Consider the following 20,428-nt stretch of genomic DNA (forward strand, 5'->3'; position numbering starts at 1 on the left):
CATCTTTGCAGGCTTTACCCATAAACTAAACAGAATGCCAATCTATCCTGTGTGGTCCATAACTTGTGTAGTAATCCTTGGGTCTATATTAGAACATCGAAGTTTCAGAACTTCGAATGTTCTAATATCGACACCTAATAAGCGAAAGCTGACAATAGAGAAGTTTTAGATAACCAAATTCTTTCCCAGGTAAAGAATTTGGTTGTCCGTTCCTGTCGCTTTGCTATTTTCAGCTCTGTGGTGGAAAGTTACGGGTCGGGTTCAAGTAAGTGTGCGATTGTGTGGACGTGAGGGTTAGGGCGGGTTAGGTGAGTTAGGGATAGGGCACAGGTCAGGTAAGTGTGCGAATGTGTGGACATGAGGGTTAGGATAGGATAGGTGACTTAGGGTTAGGGCGTGGGTGAGGTGTGTGTGCGATAGTGACGAACCTTAGGGTTAAGGTAAGTGGGTAGATAGCGGTATATGTATAGTTTAGTGTAGGTTTAGATGTAAGATTTTAGGTGTATGTGTGTGGATTGCTGTTTGTTTGGTGTGTTTTTGTTGTGTGTATGTGTTTTGGAACAGCAAATTTTTTCCCTAGGAAAAAATTTGCTGTTCTAAATTTTCGATGTTGTCGGTTTTCAGTTACTAGGTGTCGATATTAGAACATTCGAAGTTCTGAGACTTCGATGTTCTAATATAGACCCATAATCCTTTAAGCAATTTATCTTGAGCTTGTTTCTTGTTTGCTGTTCATTTTTTTACTTTGATCGTGTTTTCCCCATGAAACAAGTAGGTAGTTGTTGTCAGGCAGCAGGTCTTTTTTTGGATAAGAAACATTTTTACAAGTGGGGGTATCACAGATAGTGCAAGGAGAAGTGGTTTGAGTTGAGTGCTGCTTGTTTTTCTTATACTTGATTTTGACTGGCATTCCAGTAATGTACTTAAAAAGTAATTTATTTTTTCATGCCTCACAGCCTTTTTGTTTCCATCTAGATATTAAGTAAGCTGTCATGTAGCCAATGCATTGAAATATTATTCTTCTCTACTTCATTTTGTCTTGATTGGACTCTCATAATGATAGTTTGGCACCCGGGGCAGCGTATTTAATTAAAGTCCCAGTTTTGTGGTTTTGAGCATAGCCCCACCCGTTTCTCGTTGGCCACATCCCTTCCTGTTGGCCTCACCTATTCAGCTGTCTGCTGCAGCCTCCCTTTGATTTGAATTCACCAGATACCACTGGGTATACATGAATAATGTCTAGAAGTAGGTACTACATGTGTTTTTATTTGAGATGGCATCATTATTCCACTCAGGTGGTGAGTACACATGTATAGCTGTCTATCATGCAATAAAAAGTTAACATCTGATATAGCTTAAGCTATGTAAAGGACCTTTCCCAGTATCACCATACCACACAGCAATACAAATAACAATTTGGCTAAAAGAATTTATCAGAACCAAACTAATATATATATATATATATATATATATATATCTATATATATATATATATCTATATATATATATATATATATATATATATATATATATATATATACATATATATATATATGTACACACACACACACACACACACACACATATATATATATATATATATATATATATATATATATATATATATATATATATATATATATATATATATGTGTGTGTGTGTGTGTGTGTGTGTATATATATATATATATATATATATATATATATATATATATATTTCCAGTTTGGTGAACTACTCTATTGACTTTTTTTAGTCACAACCTGTGTTCCGAGAGCAGAAAAAATATAACAAAGAATACATTCTGATTATAAGTGTAGGTTTCATGGCTTTAGTGTAGGGGATTACAATAGACTGCAATATTTATATTATTTATAATATTTGCATGTTAGGCTGTTTCTAAAGCCATATATTTATTTATTTGCATTTGTTTACCAGGATGGTCTACTGGGCCTATGTGAGCCCATTTTCAGTGGAGGCCTGGGGAGAAAAGCTCCACATTAGCAAGTACATACAATAGAAGAGACACAGTTGTATACATAAGTTGAAAGCCTCCACTGAATAAATAAAGGTAAATGCTCAACAGTGACAACTATTGACAACAGGTCAAATGTCAACATAAGTTGGGAGTCTCAGTTGAATAAACAACGGTAAAAGCTTGACATTGATAACTAAATTAATTACAGTACAATGCAGTTAAATAAACAGGTTAGATATCACATTTCTTCTTCATCTTCTTTCAGCTTTTCCCGGTTAGGGATCACCACAGCGGATCATCTGTCTGCTCATGATTGGCAGTGGAGTTTTAAAGTGTCAAGTTGCCAGCCCGGCACCCAACCTTTCACAGAAGGCACACACATGCACACACTCACACCTAGAGCCAATTTAGAGTATCCAATCCACCTACTGAATGTCTCTGGGATGTGGGAGGAAACTGGAGCACCTGGAGGAAACCCACACGGCCACAGGGAGGACATGCAGACTCCGCACAGAAGGCACCCCAGTCGAGAATCAAACCTGAGAACCTCTTGCTGTGAGGCAGCAATGCTAACTGCTGCACCACCACAGCCACCCAGGTTAGATATCACATTTAATAAACTAAAATAACATGTTGATAACTTAACTTCTAGTAATGTAGTGAAGAATATTATTATCTTGTGAAGGTAGGATCTGAAGATGTATCCAAAAGTAAAGCATGGGATATCTGTAGTCATATCACTCAGATATAAAACATAGAAGTGCATGTCAAGCACATAGAACAAAATACTGTTATCAAGTAGGTATTAAAATATAGAGGGCCAAAATGATATTTTTATGATTAGTCATACTAGTGGGTAGAGATTGAATTGACAGGGAGTAAGTAGATAAAGGAGATAGTAGTGGTGAACTATGGAATGACGTTTTGAGAGGTGCAGTATTAGTACATGTGCATTGCCAAAGAGTGGAGACGTGTTGTTGAACAGACTTTCTGTAGGAAGAGGCATTGCCGGTGGTTCTCACTGGTAATGGGAGAGTGTTCTACTGTTTGGAAAGAGAAAAAAAGAGTAGAGCATCTGGCCAGCTGAAAGGTTTGTTTTTTCTATATTCAGGAGAACTTGGTTCTCTGATATGAGAAACCTATTTGGGTGATAGTGAGTAAGTATAGAAGGAAGAGATGGGCAGTCCGATGGTTAAAAGATAATTTGGGTCTATATTAAATCAGCAAATGCTTAAAAAAGCGAATGCTGATTTATCGGTCTTCTTTAAGCGAAAGCTGAAAATCCTGAACACTTGGAACAGCAATGTTTTTCCCCAGGGAAAAAAAATGCTGGGCCGTTTTTGGGACTTTGCCATTTCCTCCACTATGGTGCGATTTTGGAGTTGGTATATTTAAGTAGGGGGTGTGGGGGCAAATCCCCCCCCACTTTATTTACTGTTTTGAAGATTTTTTTTTTTTTTTTTTTGTGGAACAGTGATTTTTTTCCCTGGGAAAAAATCGCTGTTCCGAGTGTTCAGGATTTTAAGCTTTCGCTTAAAGAGGGTCGATAAATCAGCATTCGCTGATTTAACATAGAACCAATAATTTTGTGTGCTGTAGTTAATTGTAAATATGTCAGGTATTGAGGGAGTTTGAGCCAGTTCAGTAAGTGTAGGAAGGAACAGTGATGGGAGGAATATTTTGCATGGCAATTTTATTGTACCCGGTCTCAAGCTTGGATTCCAAAGAGGATTGGGTACTGGTAAGGAGAGGTGAACCATATAAGAGAGAAGGTAGAAGAAAGGGCGAGACGAGTTTGTTTTATAGAGTGGATAAGGAAGTGTTTATGTGTGTAGAGGATACACAATTTCTGATGCATTTTTTTGATACTGGTGTACATATCCAGGTCAAATGTTAGGTTTTCATCCAGGATAACACCTAATGTTTTTATTTTGAGAGTGTAGAGTGAATTCAGTCTTGTTTAGGGGAGTGGTTTTCTTAGAGGTAAATAATAAGAATTTGGTTTTGTTGGGGTTGAGGGCAAGATGGTTGTTTGGCATCCAGGTTTCAGTAGATGTAAAGGAATTTTGTGTAATTTGCTGAAGTATGAATGTGGAGTTGGCAGTGCTGATGATGGTTGAATCATCTGCATATTGTATTACATTCCCTTGACTAGGAGTGGAGTGGAAGTTGAGAAAATACTTGTTGTGTATTTGTTTAGCAATTAGAGAACCAATTTAGGGTTGGGGATGATACCTAGTTTAGAGAGTTTTCTAATACGTAGGGGGTGGGAGACTATATCAAAGGCCTTAGAGAGGTCAAGAAAGAGTGAGCATACAATTTTACCTGCATCTCAAGCTCAGTTAACTGTGTCTATGAAGGATATAAGAGCTGTTACAGTACTGTGGCCTGGCCTGAACCCATGCTGAGTAGAGGAAAGGATAAAGTAGACAGTTTAGAAGTTAAATGTGAATGCATTTTTCCAAGATCTTAGAAATAGGGGAGAGAACAGCAATAGGGCAAAAACTGGTGATGTCTTTGCTGTTGCCACCTTTGTGAAGGGGGAGCATTTATGCTTTTTTCCAGATACTAGGTACATAGGACTCTTGGATAGATCTGCTAAGAAGTATGCTGATAGGGTAGCAATAGATTTAGCTGACATTTAAAGGTATTCAGAGGGTAGGTTGTCAGGTGCGTTGGTGCCAGGTATGAGCATGAGGAGTAGTTTTTTTATAGCAGCAGTAGGTACAGGGGAAAAATAAAAGGTAGGTAGAGAGGGAATTGTGGTATTTTGTGAAGATTGGTTTGGAGGCACAAACTGGAAAGGTGGCGGTGAGATTAGATATTGTGTTGATAGAAGAGAGTGGCTATTTCAATAGTTGTTTTGTCTGGATTTGGACAGGGGCTGTTCTTTGAACCTGGGTTTAGCAAAGATGTAATGGAGTTCCAGAATTTCTTTGGGCTTTGTTTATGGTTATTTCGAAGACTATGGTAGTGTTATTTTTGTCTTTAATGACTAGGTGTTTTATTGCATTACAGAGTTGCTTAAATTGTAAGAGATCAGAAGGATTTAAATTTTTCTGCCATAGTTTCCAAGATTTGCCCCTAGCAGTCATGAGTTGTGTGGTGGGTGCAGTGAACCAGATAGTATGGTTAATTTTTACTCTTTTTTTTTGTTGAAGTGGAGCTAGTTTGTTTAGGGTCTTGAGAAATACTGACTTGAAGAACGCAATGGCTTAATTGAGGGGAAGGACTTTTAGTATATTCCAAATGATGTTTATCAAACTTTCGTTAAGGATTGTTGGGTTAAAAATGATTAAACTTCTTGTTCGTTTATATTGTTGCTGACTTAATGATGGAGTGGTTTTACGTAGTATATAGGCAGGCAGGTGGTCACTGATACTGTAAGATAGTGTACCTGTAGATGAGATTTGATTTGGATCAGAGACCAGAATCTAACTGAAGAAGAAATCACTGTCATTGTTTTTGTTAGGTCTTGTTGTATTGGCAGTTAGCTGAGTAAAGTTAAACCGGTTGATATTGGATGAGGATTGATTGTAGGAGAGATCTAGCCAGTTAATGTTTACATCACCCAAGATAACTGTTTAATTTTTTTATATTTTTTGATGTCCAGGCAAAGTTTTCTTCAAACAGAAGAATGTTATTACCTGGCAGATGTATAGAGCTATAATGCAGCGATTCTTAGAGTTATTCATTTTTAGTAATGATATTCTAATTTATGCTGTAGAAAATTGTGGAACGAAGTTAGTATAGGGGACTATAGTAAAGGTATTTGCAAAGAGTAGTGCGACACGCCCTCCTTTTTTACGGGGTTGATCTCATCTTAAACAAGCACTGGGGGCAGGAATTCAGAGTCTTTTATGTAGGGTTTTAGCCATGTTTTGGTAACAGCTATTATATCTAGTCTGTTGAAAGATATCCAGGCATGGAATTCTGGGATTTTGTGCACTTTATTGTGCATTACAGATGAGGCTGCTGGGATATAAGACTGGAGTGTTATCCAGTGTCATGAAAATTGGTGCAAATGGCTTCCTCTTGAATGTGTTTCTTTAATAAAGTTTTGAGTCCTGCTAAAGTCGGTTGGTTTCTTCTGTGATTTGATAGTTTGAATCATATGGCAGGACCCAGATTTGGAGATGGCTCTCTCTTCATCATAGTTTCTAAGAGAACAGGTTTGTTCCCTGATTAATAATATTTATTTTACTGGAGGGTACTATCCTTGTTTTAGTATTCTAAGTACTATGCTGGTAAGAGGGAGGGATCTGAGTGATACTGGAAACCAACTGATATCTATTAGTACATCACAGTGATAATTTCTAGCATCTGATAAGGTTACAAATCATATTTTCAGTAATCTGGAGATTGTGAATATTATAAAACAAATAATAGCATGCTTTGGTTAAAACTGTAATCAGTATAACCAAATGACAAAATAACGATTAAAGGTATTCAAGGGGTAGGTTTCCAATTCTCATATTTTTAACCTGCTACTGAATGCAAAGTTATTTCTTGTAGCTGTTTACAGCTAATTATTCAATGTGTTGGATTTCATGAAACTTCTGTTTAAAAACTAGTTGAAGTTGTGGCTAACGGAAAGCAGAACATGGTTGATACACTGATTTATAACATGAATTTAGTATTTTGTAAACTGCTTGGAACTCGGTGCAAGTCATTGAAGCTTGTCACTTCAGCTGGTACAGTCTGCACATCTCATAAAATCACACTGCCCTATTGTCTGTATTGGTGAGCTGCAGTTAAAGCTTAGCACTGCACACCGTGATTTAAAAGTTGCAAAGAGAATCTAAACAAATAAATTAATTTCACTTTGCTTGCCTTTCATTCAGCTTTTATCTTATACAAGGCTTAATTCATACAGTACTACAGTGGTTGGTTCTATACTACTTTCAGAATGATGACTTGATTCAATTAGTTTTATGTATTTATTTTTAATGCTGGATAGTGGGAGTTTATCAGAGTTGTTCAGTAAATGAACAGATACTAAAGGAATCAAATTCATATAATGTCAAGATGCTCAGTTTCTCAGAGTCATGCAGTAAGTAAACCTAGACTGAAGGAATTAAACTCAGTGCAGGATGGAGTTCATTCATACTTCTCTCTGTTCAATGTAGGCAACAAAACACAAAAAAATTAGATTTTTACTGGTCTAAAAATGTTTGTTTTAATAAGTAAAAGGATTATTCGCTGTTCGAAGAAAAAAAGAAATATCACTTTAGAAAAAAATAAAAGTGTGTTTTTGTGTGTGTGTGTGTGTGTGTGTGTGTGCGTGTAATTTGTGTGCTGTATGTGTCATGAGCAGCTTCAAGGTTTGTAAATGTAATATGTGGAGTCCAGTAGTTGGTCTTTTTTTTTTTTTGTTTACATTGATTTGTATGTATACAGCATATTTTTGACATCACCACTTGTGACATGGTGTATAATTCCTTTGTCAAGTCTGCACTCCACACTCACAAAATGGACAAATCTGGAAAGAAAAAATGAAACGTGCTGCAGACCAGTACAGCAGGCATTTAATATAGTGCTTCAGGATACAGCTAGTAATCATGAAAATGCCATAGCAGGCATTCTTCTGTTTGGCTAGTGTTTGATTATCAAGTAAGAAAAGCACCATGCTTAGTTAGTGCTGCTCAATTTATAATGCATTTCCTTTGTCATTTTTCAGTTATTTAAATCAATAAGAATTAGAAAATGTAATCTGAATTCTGATCTATTTAATCATGTTGAGATAATCAGTGCCCTCTTAACGACTTAGCTACTCTGATTGCCTGAATGCTGCGCAGCTGTGCACCTAAGCAAGATATTAGGAAGTCTCTGGCTCTCTCACTGAAAACATAAGCTGTCATGTGCTATTATGTACATATGTTATGACTGGACTACACTGCATTCAACATAGCCAGACTGCGTCCCCATGTCTGAGCTGAATCAATGTAAATCAGTCTCTACTGACTGGGGGATTTAATATTAATTAGATATAAACTATACATCTGAATATATATAATTTCACTTTGCCTTTACTCAAATCTCAGCACTGAAACATTACTTTGATTAAAACTATCAAAGCTCATTCATACCCACCAGCTTTAGAAGGCCTGGATTTGATTTAAAACTTGCTCACTGAAAGTGCTAAACTCAACATATGCTTTTCCTGCAAAAAACGTGGAACTTAAGTGTTCACAGAAGAAAATGAAAAGAGAATGACTATTCACACTAATAAGTGATAAATCCTAAAGGAATAAGCATTTAAAATCTGTATCTGTCAAATTTTATATAGTCATTAGCATTCCAATTCTCATATTTTTAATCTGCTATTGAATGCAAGGTTATTTCTTGTAGCTGCTTACAGCTAAATATTCAATGTGTTGGATTTCATGAAACTTCTGTTTAAAAACTAGTTGAAGTTGTGGCTAACAGAAAGCAGAACGTGGTCGATACACTGATTTATAACATGAATTTAGTATTTTGTAAACTGCGTGGAACTCGGTGCAAGTCATTGAAGCTTGTCACTTCAGCTGGGACAGTCTACACATCTCATAAAATCGCACTGCCCTATTGTCTGTATTGGTGAGCTGCAGTTAAAGCTTAGTACTGCACTGATTTAGGGTAGTGCAACCACATCTTTCTGTACCCATTAAATGCAGAATAGATCAGGAGAATTGCAATAGCTTCTGGCAGAGATCAATAGTTTTTTCTTCTTTTAATAATTTTCCCACCATCAACTCAGCCTAATAGTAGACCATAGCCCAGATGGACGTCACCATAACATCACATTGCTAGGGATAAGGAAATGTTCTTCCCATGATGGCCAAACTATGTTTTCTTGTGGTTCACTGTACTACATGAAATCATAATTAATCGTGAGGGCTCCATACAATGTCATTTTTTTCTGAACTGATACTTGTGATCAATGTTGCTATTCTTTGGTACGTGACGCTAAGCTGCACCAATTAATTTCCAATTCCTAGTCAGGCCACAAACTTACATTTTATGCCAGAATATCTGAACTATATAGGTTCTATGAGCACACTAGGCACATAGATTCCCATTTTTGTGTGGCATGTGATGAATACACCCAGGTGACAACTGAGGTGGCACACGTCAGGTAAGATACCAAAATGAAATGATATTGAAAACAGTTCTTATTGATATTAAAGATGGTAAGGCACTTATTAATCAAAATTTTTGCCAGCTTACTAATCAGATGTGATCATGGCTCACTTCTGAAAAAGTCATAGAAAAAGTGACTGATAAAGTCAAGAAAATGTTGTTAGTGAACACGATTATTGATTATAAACTCAGCATAAAAACAAACAAAAGAGCTTGGCCTGCTTGCAACATGACGTGTGACTATTGGAAGGCCAATCACATTATAAAATGTAAATTAAAACGAATAAGCTACAGTACAAATTTCTATATAAAAAGTGATACTGCTATTCATTTTCGTGGGATGTGCAACTGATTTAGAAAATATCTGGGATAAAAACTAGTGATAACTACAATGTCACTACAGCATCAGTTAGCTTTAGAGCTTACAAACACAAATTTTATGACAAGTATTTAAACAATGTATAACATTTTCATAGTCAGTCAATGTAGAACATAAAGAAGATAATCTGAATTTAAACATAATGGAATATTCATGTATTGCACTTTTGTATATGTGTTAAACAATCACTGAATCGTAGTTTGAGATGTTATATTTGAATACGCTGAAACTAAAAGCCTGATCAAATAGTTGCAGAACTGTCTCATATACACAGACATTCAATAGAGTCAGCTGGGATTTTCTCAGTACGGCTATGATACCATTTAAGCCCTCTGATAAATTTGTGGGTTAACTAGGACAATTTATGAAGGCTCAGATACAAAAATTAAGATGGGAAGGTTCCTCTCCAACAATCTGTTTTTGTACAGAGGAACAAGGCAGGGGTGTCCCTTTCCCATTTATTATTTGCTTTATATTTAGAGCCATTTGCATGTAACGTAAGAAACTCAAGGATACAGCTGGTATGGTAATCAAGAAAAGTTATTTATTTTTGTAGATTGATAAATCCAGAGATAGTGTTACTTGGTAAGACTCTTCCAGCCAAATAGCTGTTTTAGGATATGACATGCATAGTTAAGGTCACCCTTCTACTGGGTGAACGAAAACCCATTTTCAAAATAAAATGCTGCCTTTGGTATACAAATCCAGGAATATCACCCAAATGGAAAAGCCCCAAAGCCTTCTAATCAAGAAAATTAAAGGTGTTGAATCTTTCAACTATCCTGTAATATTAGCACAGCTATGCTTACACTGTGTAACCTGCTGACTGCTCAGTGGTGACCCATTTGTCATTTTTGTAAACCAACAAGTCAAATCATATTTAACATGTTATTTTTATTAATTTCATTAATTAATTAATTTATATTTGCAAAACCAGTGGTTTTACAAATATCCACACCAAGAAATAAACAATACTTGATAGAGGGATATGTTCCCAATTCAATGTATTCCTAGCACATGGAATAAATTACAACTACAGATTAAACTTAATACTACTTTGGCTATATATAAGACAGTTTTCATGATTGGATGTACAGACATAAATATAATCCAGGGTTATTATGTATGACCATACCCAGTTTGGAAGAAGAGCAGTAATTAAGTGCTTGTAACGGCTGGCAAGAACTTCTAAGTGTGCCTATTTAAAATGCATGTAACTAGGCATCTTATATTCTATGTTTATGTGTGTCTGGGTTGCTATATTCCTACTCCAACAGCTGTTTTTAGAAGTGGTAAAGTAGTGCTGAATTTGGTATTTGGTTAAAGCATGGAGTTCGTCCTAAGAGTTATTTCCAGTAACAGAGATGGACTTAGCTAGTTCTTTTTTTTTTTCTCAGCAGCTACTTTTGAGAAGCATAGGAACTCTACAAAGAGCCATAATAAAACATAATATGGCTTGTGCTCTTGCCAGAGCTTATTTGACTATTCAAAAATTGCAGATATAAGAATATTAAACAATCATGCCACCCAAGCAAAGTAACTCAAAAATAAAATTCAGAAAGGCAGAAAATAAATCCCTGTGTACATAAAACAACAAAATGACATTCATTAAAATTATTCATTCTGCTTTCTTTCAGTTTTACCAACAAAGGAATCATACAAAATGCATTCAGATTCACAGATTATATAAGCACATTGTCAAGTAGGATGCAGCACTCTTGTAAACATTTGTGTTATTTCTAGATAAATAATACTTTTTTATATAAGGCAATGATTACTGCAGTCAGCTTGTTTTGAAAGTACATCTGTAGCTCAGTTTTTATAGACTAGTTTAATACAATGTTTGTATTGTAAACACTTACTTGTTGAGTTTCCCAACTTACACTGCCAGTGAAACTCCAAAAGAAGTAATTCATTCTGTCTGTCACTCTGGCCAGTACTGCTTAGACACGATTCAAAAACCTGAAATAGAATCATAAAAAACTATTCATTTTCTTTCAGCATTGACGTCATCTGAATATTGCATTCAAATACATTCATTATAAAACTCACTTTGTTAAATAAAACATATATACAAAGATTTATCTCACTTCTAAGTATATAATAATCTTATGTTATTATTAAGTTTGAAAGTACACCTGTAATTCCACGACACATGTGCTATTACTTGTACCATAAACTTCTTTGCAGTCTTAATTATGTCATCTACAGTTCTTTGTTGATTTTCCATATGGATTCTTCTCATGATGTAAAGGTAGAACGTGGAAAATAATGTACTCAATTTCTTTTTTAACTGCTGAATGATGTATTACATATGAGGGTGCACACTTCTCAGTGGCACCCCTGTTGTTTATTGAATTAACTTCATTTTGGCACAAAAGCTAGCATCCCTTTCTTCTTTCTTCTCTTTTCTCGTTTTTCTCTCCTTCATTTCTTCCTGTCCTGCCCAGCTTCAGATACTTCTTTCCTAATAAAATAATTTTATTAATATGCAATCTGGATGATAAATTTATTTCCAGATATAAGTTGATGACAATCATTATAGGACTACAGTGTACTAAAATATATATTTTTACATCTGGAAGCCAAATAAAATATCGGGTTTAAAAACAGTCCTCAAATCAAGATAATCAACTGACTGGAAATTGCTGCACTCAGAAAAGTAAGAAACAACTGCAGTCCTCTTTGAATCATATTCGCTCTAAAGTTTAGGAGAAAACAAAAACACAATAAGATATATATGCCAGTTCTTGAGGCATATACAGATATAACCTTGAGTATGACTCAGGTGAATACAATTTGAAAAATGTCAAAGCACCTGATAGAGCTAGCAGCTAGAGAGACACAGAGAGGAAAGGATGGTGTCTACATGCCTTTCTCAGGGGGAGTGAAGGTGTGAAACAAGTGCATACTTGCCTGGGGAACTGCCACAGGGCACAGTTCTCTGGTGGAGATCAGTAAAGCTTCCTGTTCCTGTAGTACCTCGCACTGAGTGGGAAGAGACTTTCTTACTGTTTATATCGGATCTATATCAGTTCTTTGGAAAACCTTTCCACCGAACGCTACATCATCAACCCGTATTCAGTGAAATTCACTTCTGCAAATCACTGAATACATACAGGGCAAAGACATACTTGGCCAACTACACAATTTTGCCCCTTTCTCCAATGTAGTGCAATCTCGAGAGTTGTTATATTTAGTTAGAGGGGTGAGGGTGGTGCAGCCCCCCCAAAAGGGTGGGTTTGCTTTAGCTAGATTTGGGTCCGTTGGGTTGTGGGGCAAGTATTTGCCTGCCCTTTAAGTATTCAATGAATTGCAGAAATGAATTTAACTGACTATGGGTCGACGATGTAGCGTTCAGTGGAAAGGTTTTTGGAAGAACTAATATAGACCCATTTATATCTTTTCCAGGGGAAAGGGACAACCTATTACTGATCCCCATTAAGGCCTCACTTACAGGAAATGCTAAATGAGTACGCAAGGGAAAATGGGATAAATATAGCCCCTCCATTGTGCATAATGTTCCCCAGCTAACTAACACTCGATTCTCACCAGCTAGAGAATGAAGGGGTTGATAAGGATACCTGGGCACAAATAAATAAGTCATACAACCATGGATATTTTGCTCTGGGTTATGATGGAATAATAAGTTGGCCTGGTGGCTGAAGGTGGAGGAGACATCAGGCGGCTGCAGCAGAAAATAACAAATAAATAAATAAAATGGCTATGAATAGTCAGGGTGATTTACGGAAAACATGGATTATTATTAAAAATAACTATATTATAAAGAAATGTGTGTACCATAATAACTGATGTTGGATAGCAGAGTGGTGAAGTGATTAACACAGTTGTTCACAGTTCTTACCATTGGTATTCCATTCCTAGCTTTGATTCTATCTGTATAGAATCTGAATGATCTTTCTGTGGCAGTGCAAGGTTTTGTTAGGTCTTATGGCCCTCCCCCGCCCATTCCAAACACATGCAGTTGTACTAGGAAGTTCCAAATTGCCCTTACATGTTTATATTGGAATATTAGACTACTACTAGGCAAGTGATCCCAAGGACCACATGATACAAAGCCATATACATGTTTATAAAGACATATGTACCTCCCATAACAGTATATACCTCTCAAATTGAGTAGAACTGTACATAACAATCCTGGTCTAAATTTGTGTCTACTCATCCAGACATAAAGACTAGATTTAAATGTAGTCAAAGTAGTACTTTGTTTAACCTATAGACTGGCAATTTATTCTATAGTATGGGAATACATTAATACCCTATGTCTCAGTGATTCTTCTTTATTTTTGGTATAGGTCAAGGTCTGTGCTATACTTGTTTGTAGAACCATTGGTATTGCACAGAAGGAGAAGGTCAAATAGAACTGGGCCTTTCCTGACTTGAAAAGTGAGACACAGGTCACACTAGCATAGCCTATAGGCCACTGAGTATAGTGAGATTTGTAGAAAAAAAAATGCACTGGATGCCTCAAATTGTGTAACACAACACAAATTTAAACTGAACCGCAAAAAAGTGGAGTCAAAAAATATTTCTCTTGGAATTTTAATGCCACTGGTTAAGCGCTTTTGGCCAACTCTGGCTTCTTCAGAACAAACAACTAAGTTAATGCTACCCTTATATAGAAAACAACCAACAATCCTAGCCAATCACATTATTTTCAATTAATTAATGAACAAACATAAAAAAAAAACAAACACCCACTTGAAGCAACACATAAAAAAACATTTCTTGAATAAAACATTAAAAACATGTGTATGCATATGTAAACAAATCCTATTTACATTTATTATAATATGCCTTTCTTTTTAAAACTACTTTATAATTAACTCCATTATTCAAGCCTGGTGCCCTACACGCATCCAATAAAATTTGGCATTTGATCTCCCTGTAGTCAAGTTCCCCATCTCTGTCCCAGTTATGTCATACTGGGAGACCAACATTATGTCTAAGCTTGTCAATATGAAAAAGATTGTCACCTATTACCGTTTTATAGATGACCTCTTTTTTGTATGGAGGGGAACAGAGACTGAATTGGCCATATTTTTTAGAAGATATGAACAACAGCACCTCTTTTTTTGTGATTTACTGGTGGTTAGGACACTTCAAAAGTTTGTTTTTTAGACACAGAGATGTCGAAAGAGGAAGGGAAGGATATTTTAGGTTCGGTTATCAGTTACAAAAATGTAGCCAGTAATGGATTATTGCATTACTCTAGTATGCCTCCTACCTATGTCAAGTATAATATTATTAAAGGACAGTTAGTAAGATTAAATAGGTTGACAAGTGATGAGACAAAGTTAGATTCTTTGGTGGAGGAGGTGCATTGAAGGTTTAAAAATAGAGGATACCCCCCTGAGGTTGTGAATGAGGTTTTAAAAAGTAATTGTAACTTGGAAGGAACAGGAGAGAATATTCAAGGTGACAAAGATTGGGTTACATCCATGTTGTTAACATTTACTGTTGACAGTAAAGGAAATTAAGGAAATAATATCTAATAACCGAAGAATGTTAGTGTCTAACAGTGATTTAAAGGCAGTTGTGGGAGAGGTACCTCTTTTTGTAAACAAAAGAGCAAATAATTTTAAAGTAATGTTAGAAAGTGGACACAACAAGGGGGGTAAAAAAGATGGAGGCACTTTTAAGTGCAAAAGTTGTAACTTTTGCAAATACATTTCAGAAGGGCCATTTTTTGAAGTTTGTACTCACCAAAGGGCTTGGCAGGTTCCTGGGATTTTTAGTTGTAAATCCACCTCTGTGGTGTATATGGCCAAATGTTTGGTCTGTCCTTCATTTTACATTGGATCTGTCCTTCATTTTACATTGGAAAGACTAACAGACAATTGAAAAATAGGATTTACAAGCATTATTATGCTATGAGAAAGAACAATTTGGACAATGCCCTTTACAAGCATACTCTTACATATCTAGGTAATAAGAATGGAGTTAAATTCTCTTTTAGGGTTATTGATCATGTTCCCCAGAATATTAAATGGGACAGAGATGGGGGAACTTGACTACAGGGAGCTAAAATGGCAAATTTTATTGGATGCGGGTAGGGCACCAGACTTGAATAATGGAGTTAATTATAAAGTAGCTTTAAAAAGAAAGGCATATTATAATAAATGTAAACAGGATTTGTTTACATATGCATACACATTTTTAATGTTTTATTCAAGACATGTTTTTTTATGTGTTGCTTCAAGTGGATGTATTTTTTTTAGGCTATAGTGAGATTTGTGTTAACATATCAGGATAGACGAAACATTTAAGGCTTTTGATTTACTTGGTAAGATATCGATGGATCTTTTCTAGGTGAGCAATATGCTTTGATTTATACATACAAAAAGGGCACTGTATTCAATGATGGGTTTAATAAGGGTAGGGTTGAGCACAGTGGATGGATGACTATTTTAGATCTTGATGACATTACCTTGGAAATTAATTGGACCAGATGTAAGGAACTCCTGTTTATGGCAGAAATATGACGACTGAACGATACATAATTGTTCAGCTAAGTACTATCTCTTATGACTGTGTTTGTCTGAACAGAAGTACCATTTAAAATATAAGAAGTGGCAACAGCTATTTTACTGAAAGCTAGCTTGCACACTGTTTTAAATTTAACTTGAAGCTGTTTTCAGTACATTGGGTATGTACATATTCCAGCCAGTAATGGACATGTTTGGTATCAGTCAATGAGCAGATAACAGTGGGCAGTTTGCAGTCATTAGCAAACTTCTCCACTCACACTTCTGAGATATTGGACTATATGCCTGAAAAATAAATGTCTAATCCTATGGTATCCTACTAGTTACAATGTAATGTTCCGAGAGTGTATCAATGACATTCACATCCTGCGTTCTGCTGGATATCCATTTTGAGATACAATGGATAACATAGGAGTTCGCATTAAGTTTGTCTAGTTTTTTGACAATACCAGCATGGGAGATGGTCTTAAAATCCTATGACAGATTGAGATAAACAGTGTGGACTTAGTGACCACAGCCCATAGCCTTTGTAACCTTTTCAAAAAGCTTATTGGGTTCTGGAGACAGGACCTGTCTTTCACAAAACCAAACTGGTTGGGTTCTAGATCTGCTAAGTTGTTTGTATCTCCACAAATGAGTTCAGCTGTCATACATCCTATGGTCTGGCACAGAAGGATGGTGAGTATAATGAACATAGAATTGCCTGGACCTGCAGATTTGCCACCTTTCTTTAGGGGAGTCAAAATGGCTGTTTTCCAGGCATTACACACAAAACTGGAGGACAGGCTAAGGTTGGAAAGACTGAGAGGAGCCTCAGATGGTACCTGCTTGGCACTGATGAAAATGCATCCTGGAATGATTTCGGGTTTGATGAGAGTATCTTTCCACAGGGATTGTAGGAGTTGTTCCAAGGTGATTTCAGGGAGACTAAATTATCAGGTATGGTGGGGCAACAATGCAGAGGGGCAGGATAAAAATTAGGACTATATTTCTGTGCTAATATATTGCTATATCCTTCAGACTGGAATATTTGGTAGCTAGCATATCTTTGGTAAAACCCTGAAACATCACTGTATTCACAAACTTGTCTTAACAAACATCTTTTTTTTTTTTTTAGATGTCTTTTTGTTACATTGAAGGTTTGCATGTCTGTAATGGTGTTTGCTATTGGATGAAAAGTTTCTTTTCTGCTAATGTTAAGTACATCAGCTAAGAATTACCATCAAATGTATCATATGCATTGCAACCCTGTCATATAACCTTCATGCCTGACTGAAGTGCTGCTATTTTTGTGTAGGCAGATCACTGGTAATGGTTATTGCAAACTCCTTTCTGTAGTCTCTCCCAAAGTATCGCCACCCAAACACACTATAATAAAAATAGTGATAAAAAAATCAACCCTTGGGTGGATACTCACCAACTTGCCAAACAGCACCAATAGTAGTTAGACATCGTTGACAGAAATCATATCTCCAGTCTCAAACAGCACCCCTACACGCAAGTATGTAAGCTGTCTATCTTCCAAATAGACATCTTCATCAGAACCCTAAAATCTATCAACCTGATGCCTTTACTGACATTGCCTATTGATAAAGCCACATCTTTTTTTTTTTTTTTCATTTGACATTCTTAAACATAATAAAAGAATGTGACACAGTTAGAATTAAAAATAGTAAAATATAATCCTGCACCATCAGTGCACACAATCCAAGAAATGAATGCAACCTAGGGACAACATGGGAAAGTCATAGAAAACATGCTGGCACCAAAGCTAACCTTCAGGATTTCAGACATTTTAGGAACATGCCAAAAAACAAGATTACAGCAGACAAAATACATATCCACCCTACCGGTTACGGCATACTAAGAGTAGACCAGCTAAACAAGAAAGGAGGCGGTGTAGCTATAATATTTAAACAGCATCTAAACATCCACATCTTAAAATCATCAGCTCCACATACAGGCAATAAAGAAATAATATATACCAACCTTAAAATAAACCAAAACAAAACAATCAACATAACTGGATGCTACTTCCCACCTGGTCAAAACATCCCTCCACTAGAAAACCGCCTCAGCTGGTCAACATACCATCTCCCCCAAGAAACTATAATTTTAGGTGATTTCAATATTGACTGGCAATCCTGTTCTGGCAACCATCCAGTTGGCTTCACCCAAATAGTCCAGTTGCCAACCAGGATAAATAAAACCTCCAGCAAGCACACTACCCTGGATTGGATACTAGTCAGTAAGAGCCCCCAGTCATATATAACATGCTGCTTATCATATAGCCTCAGTGATCACTCCCCAACATTCCTACTCAAAAAATACCTATACCAAGCTAAACCTGTCATCTACAGTCAAATACATAAAATACTAAACTTTAACCCACTCACATTCATCTCATCCCTCAAAGAATGTAACTGGCATCCTCTAAAGTACCTCAGTCTTGATGACGCAGTTGAATTTTTTAATACTACCTTCCTGAGCATCCTTAATTACCATGCCCCCATAAGACTTTCCAGAACCAAAGCAGAACGTTCCCCATAGCTACAGAAAACCACTAAGTCAGAAATGAAAAACAGGGATAAAGCTTGGGAGCACTGGCGCAAAACCAAACCCCCCTCATCTAGACAGAAATTCCTAATAGAGTCAAAAAGCTAATAAAACAGGACAAATTCCAATACTACCAGTCTGCCCTAGACTTCTTCCAACACAGCCCCAAACAATTCTGGTCCTCCATAAACTCCATCCTCCACCCAGGTAAAGTCAGTACCCCTCCTCCTAACATCCCTCACTCCTCCGAAAATACTGCTGCCTCATTCAACACATACTTCACACAAACCATACTATCACTAGCTAAACAACACAACCCCCCCTCCCCACCAACCCACACCTTCAAATAGTAATCTCCCCACTGCCTTCTCTTTTTCTCCTGTACCTACCTCCAACATAAAAAAAAAAACTCTTAACTAAACTTAAGCCCACCAAATTAGCAGCAGACTACCTCCCAGGTGAATACCTACAAATCACAGCTGATGCTCTGGCCTACCCAGTATCCATCTTGATTATCCGATCTCTTTCATAAAGTTAGGTTCCCACACTGTGGAAAGTATCACATATAATTCCCCTCCACAAAGGCGGCCCCTCCACAGAACTAACCAATTACTGCCCCATAGCTATTCTCTCTCCACTCTCCAAAATACTAGAGAGATGCATTCAATCTCAGGTCTCAGAATACCTCCTTACTAACAACCTCCTTTCCAATACTCAGCATGGTTTCCGACCAAACCATAGCACCACCACTGCCTTATTCTCCTTTACTAACACTATCTTTCAGCATAAAAACAATGGTCATCTCTCCTCTGCTACTTTCCTAGACCTATCTAAAGCATTTGACATGGTCCCACACAAACAACTCATCTCTGTCCTCAATAACCTATCCTTCTCTCAATCAGTCACCAACTGGTTTCAGAGTTACCTGTCCATTGTATGGCAGAATGACATATCTCCCCAACTACCTGTCTCTACAGGGGTTCCCCAAGGATCCATCCTTGGACCCCTACTCTTCTCTCTTTTCACCAATAATATAACCTCTGCCACCAAACATGGCACACTCATATAATATGCAGATGACTCAACCATCATCTGCTCAGCCCAGTCACTACCCAAACTGCAAAAAGTCACACAGGAAGCCTTTTCCTCTGTTGAAACTTGGTTATTCGATGCCCATTTAATACTCAACCCAAACAAAACTGAACTACTCATCTTCCAACCCAAACATACTCAAAACAACTCTCACTTTAACATCACAGCAAAAGACAACACCACTATACACCTAACAGAACACACCAAATTGCTAGGAGTAGAAATAGACAAACTAAAATTTGACATTCACATATCCATAATTATAAAAAAGTCCACAAAAAACTAGGAGTGTTATACGGAAATAAGCAACTTCTCACCAAAGCAGCAAAGATTTCAGTAGCAAATTCCCACCTTATCTCCACCCTACTTTATGCCTCTCCAATATATACCAACCTAAGGCAGTGCGATCTAAACAAGCTAGAGACCTGCTACAACAAAATCACCAAATTTGCCACAGGGGCATCCTACCGTAGTCACCACCGTCTATCACTTGCTGAATTGGGCTGGCTTGAACTCCCTCACCTCCTTCAATGGTATCAACTCTCATTCACCCACAAACTAGTAAACCATCCACTAAATGTCCCATCCCTCCAGAATCTACTCCAACCCTATCGCACCACCAGACCACTAAGATCCAGCAACAAAAATCACTTGCATATCACTAAAGCCAATAACTCTGCTGGTGAAGCACAATTCTCTTGCGCCATAACCAAATTATGGAACTCCCTCCCACCCACAATTTCCCCTGTACTATCATGCACCCACTTCAATACTTTACTAAAAGCGCACCT

The 20,428-nt window shown here is 36.9% G+C and overlaps 1 protein-coding gene across 6 annotated transcripts in view; it reads right to left on the reverse strand.

The window, feature by feature from the left end:
• The window catches only part of DAB1 (DAB adaptor protein 1), a 2,980,230-nt gene that overhangs the window by 1,990,540 nt on the left and 969,262 nt on the right, over positions 1-20,428 (reverse strand). For all 6 annotated transcript variants that reach the window (XM_044085518.1, XM_044085521.1, XM_044085520.1 and 3 more), the window contains exon 3: positions 11,340-11,439. The gene's annotated coding sequence lies outside the window, so the exon portion shown is untranslated. The remainder of the gene's footprint in view (positions 1-11,339; positions 11,440-20,428) is intronic.

This window comes from Protopterus annectens, chromosome 10.part0, assembly GCF_019279795.1.
Source record: "Protopterus annectens isolate FY-2018-M chromosome 10.part0, PAN1.0, whole genome shotgun sequence".
NCBI classification, from domain to species: Eukaryota; Metazoa; Chordata; order Ceratodontiformes; family Protopteridae; genus Protopterus; species Protopterus annectens.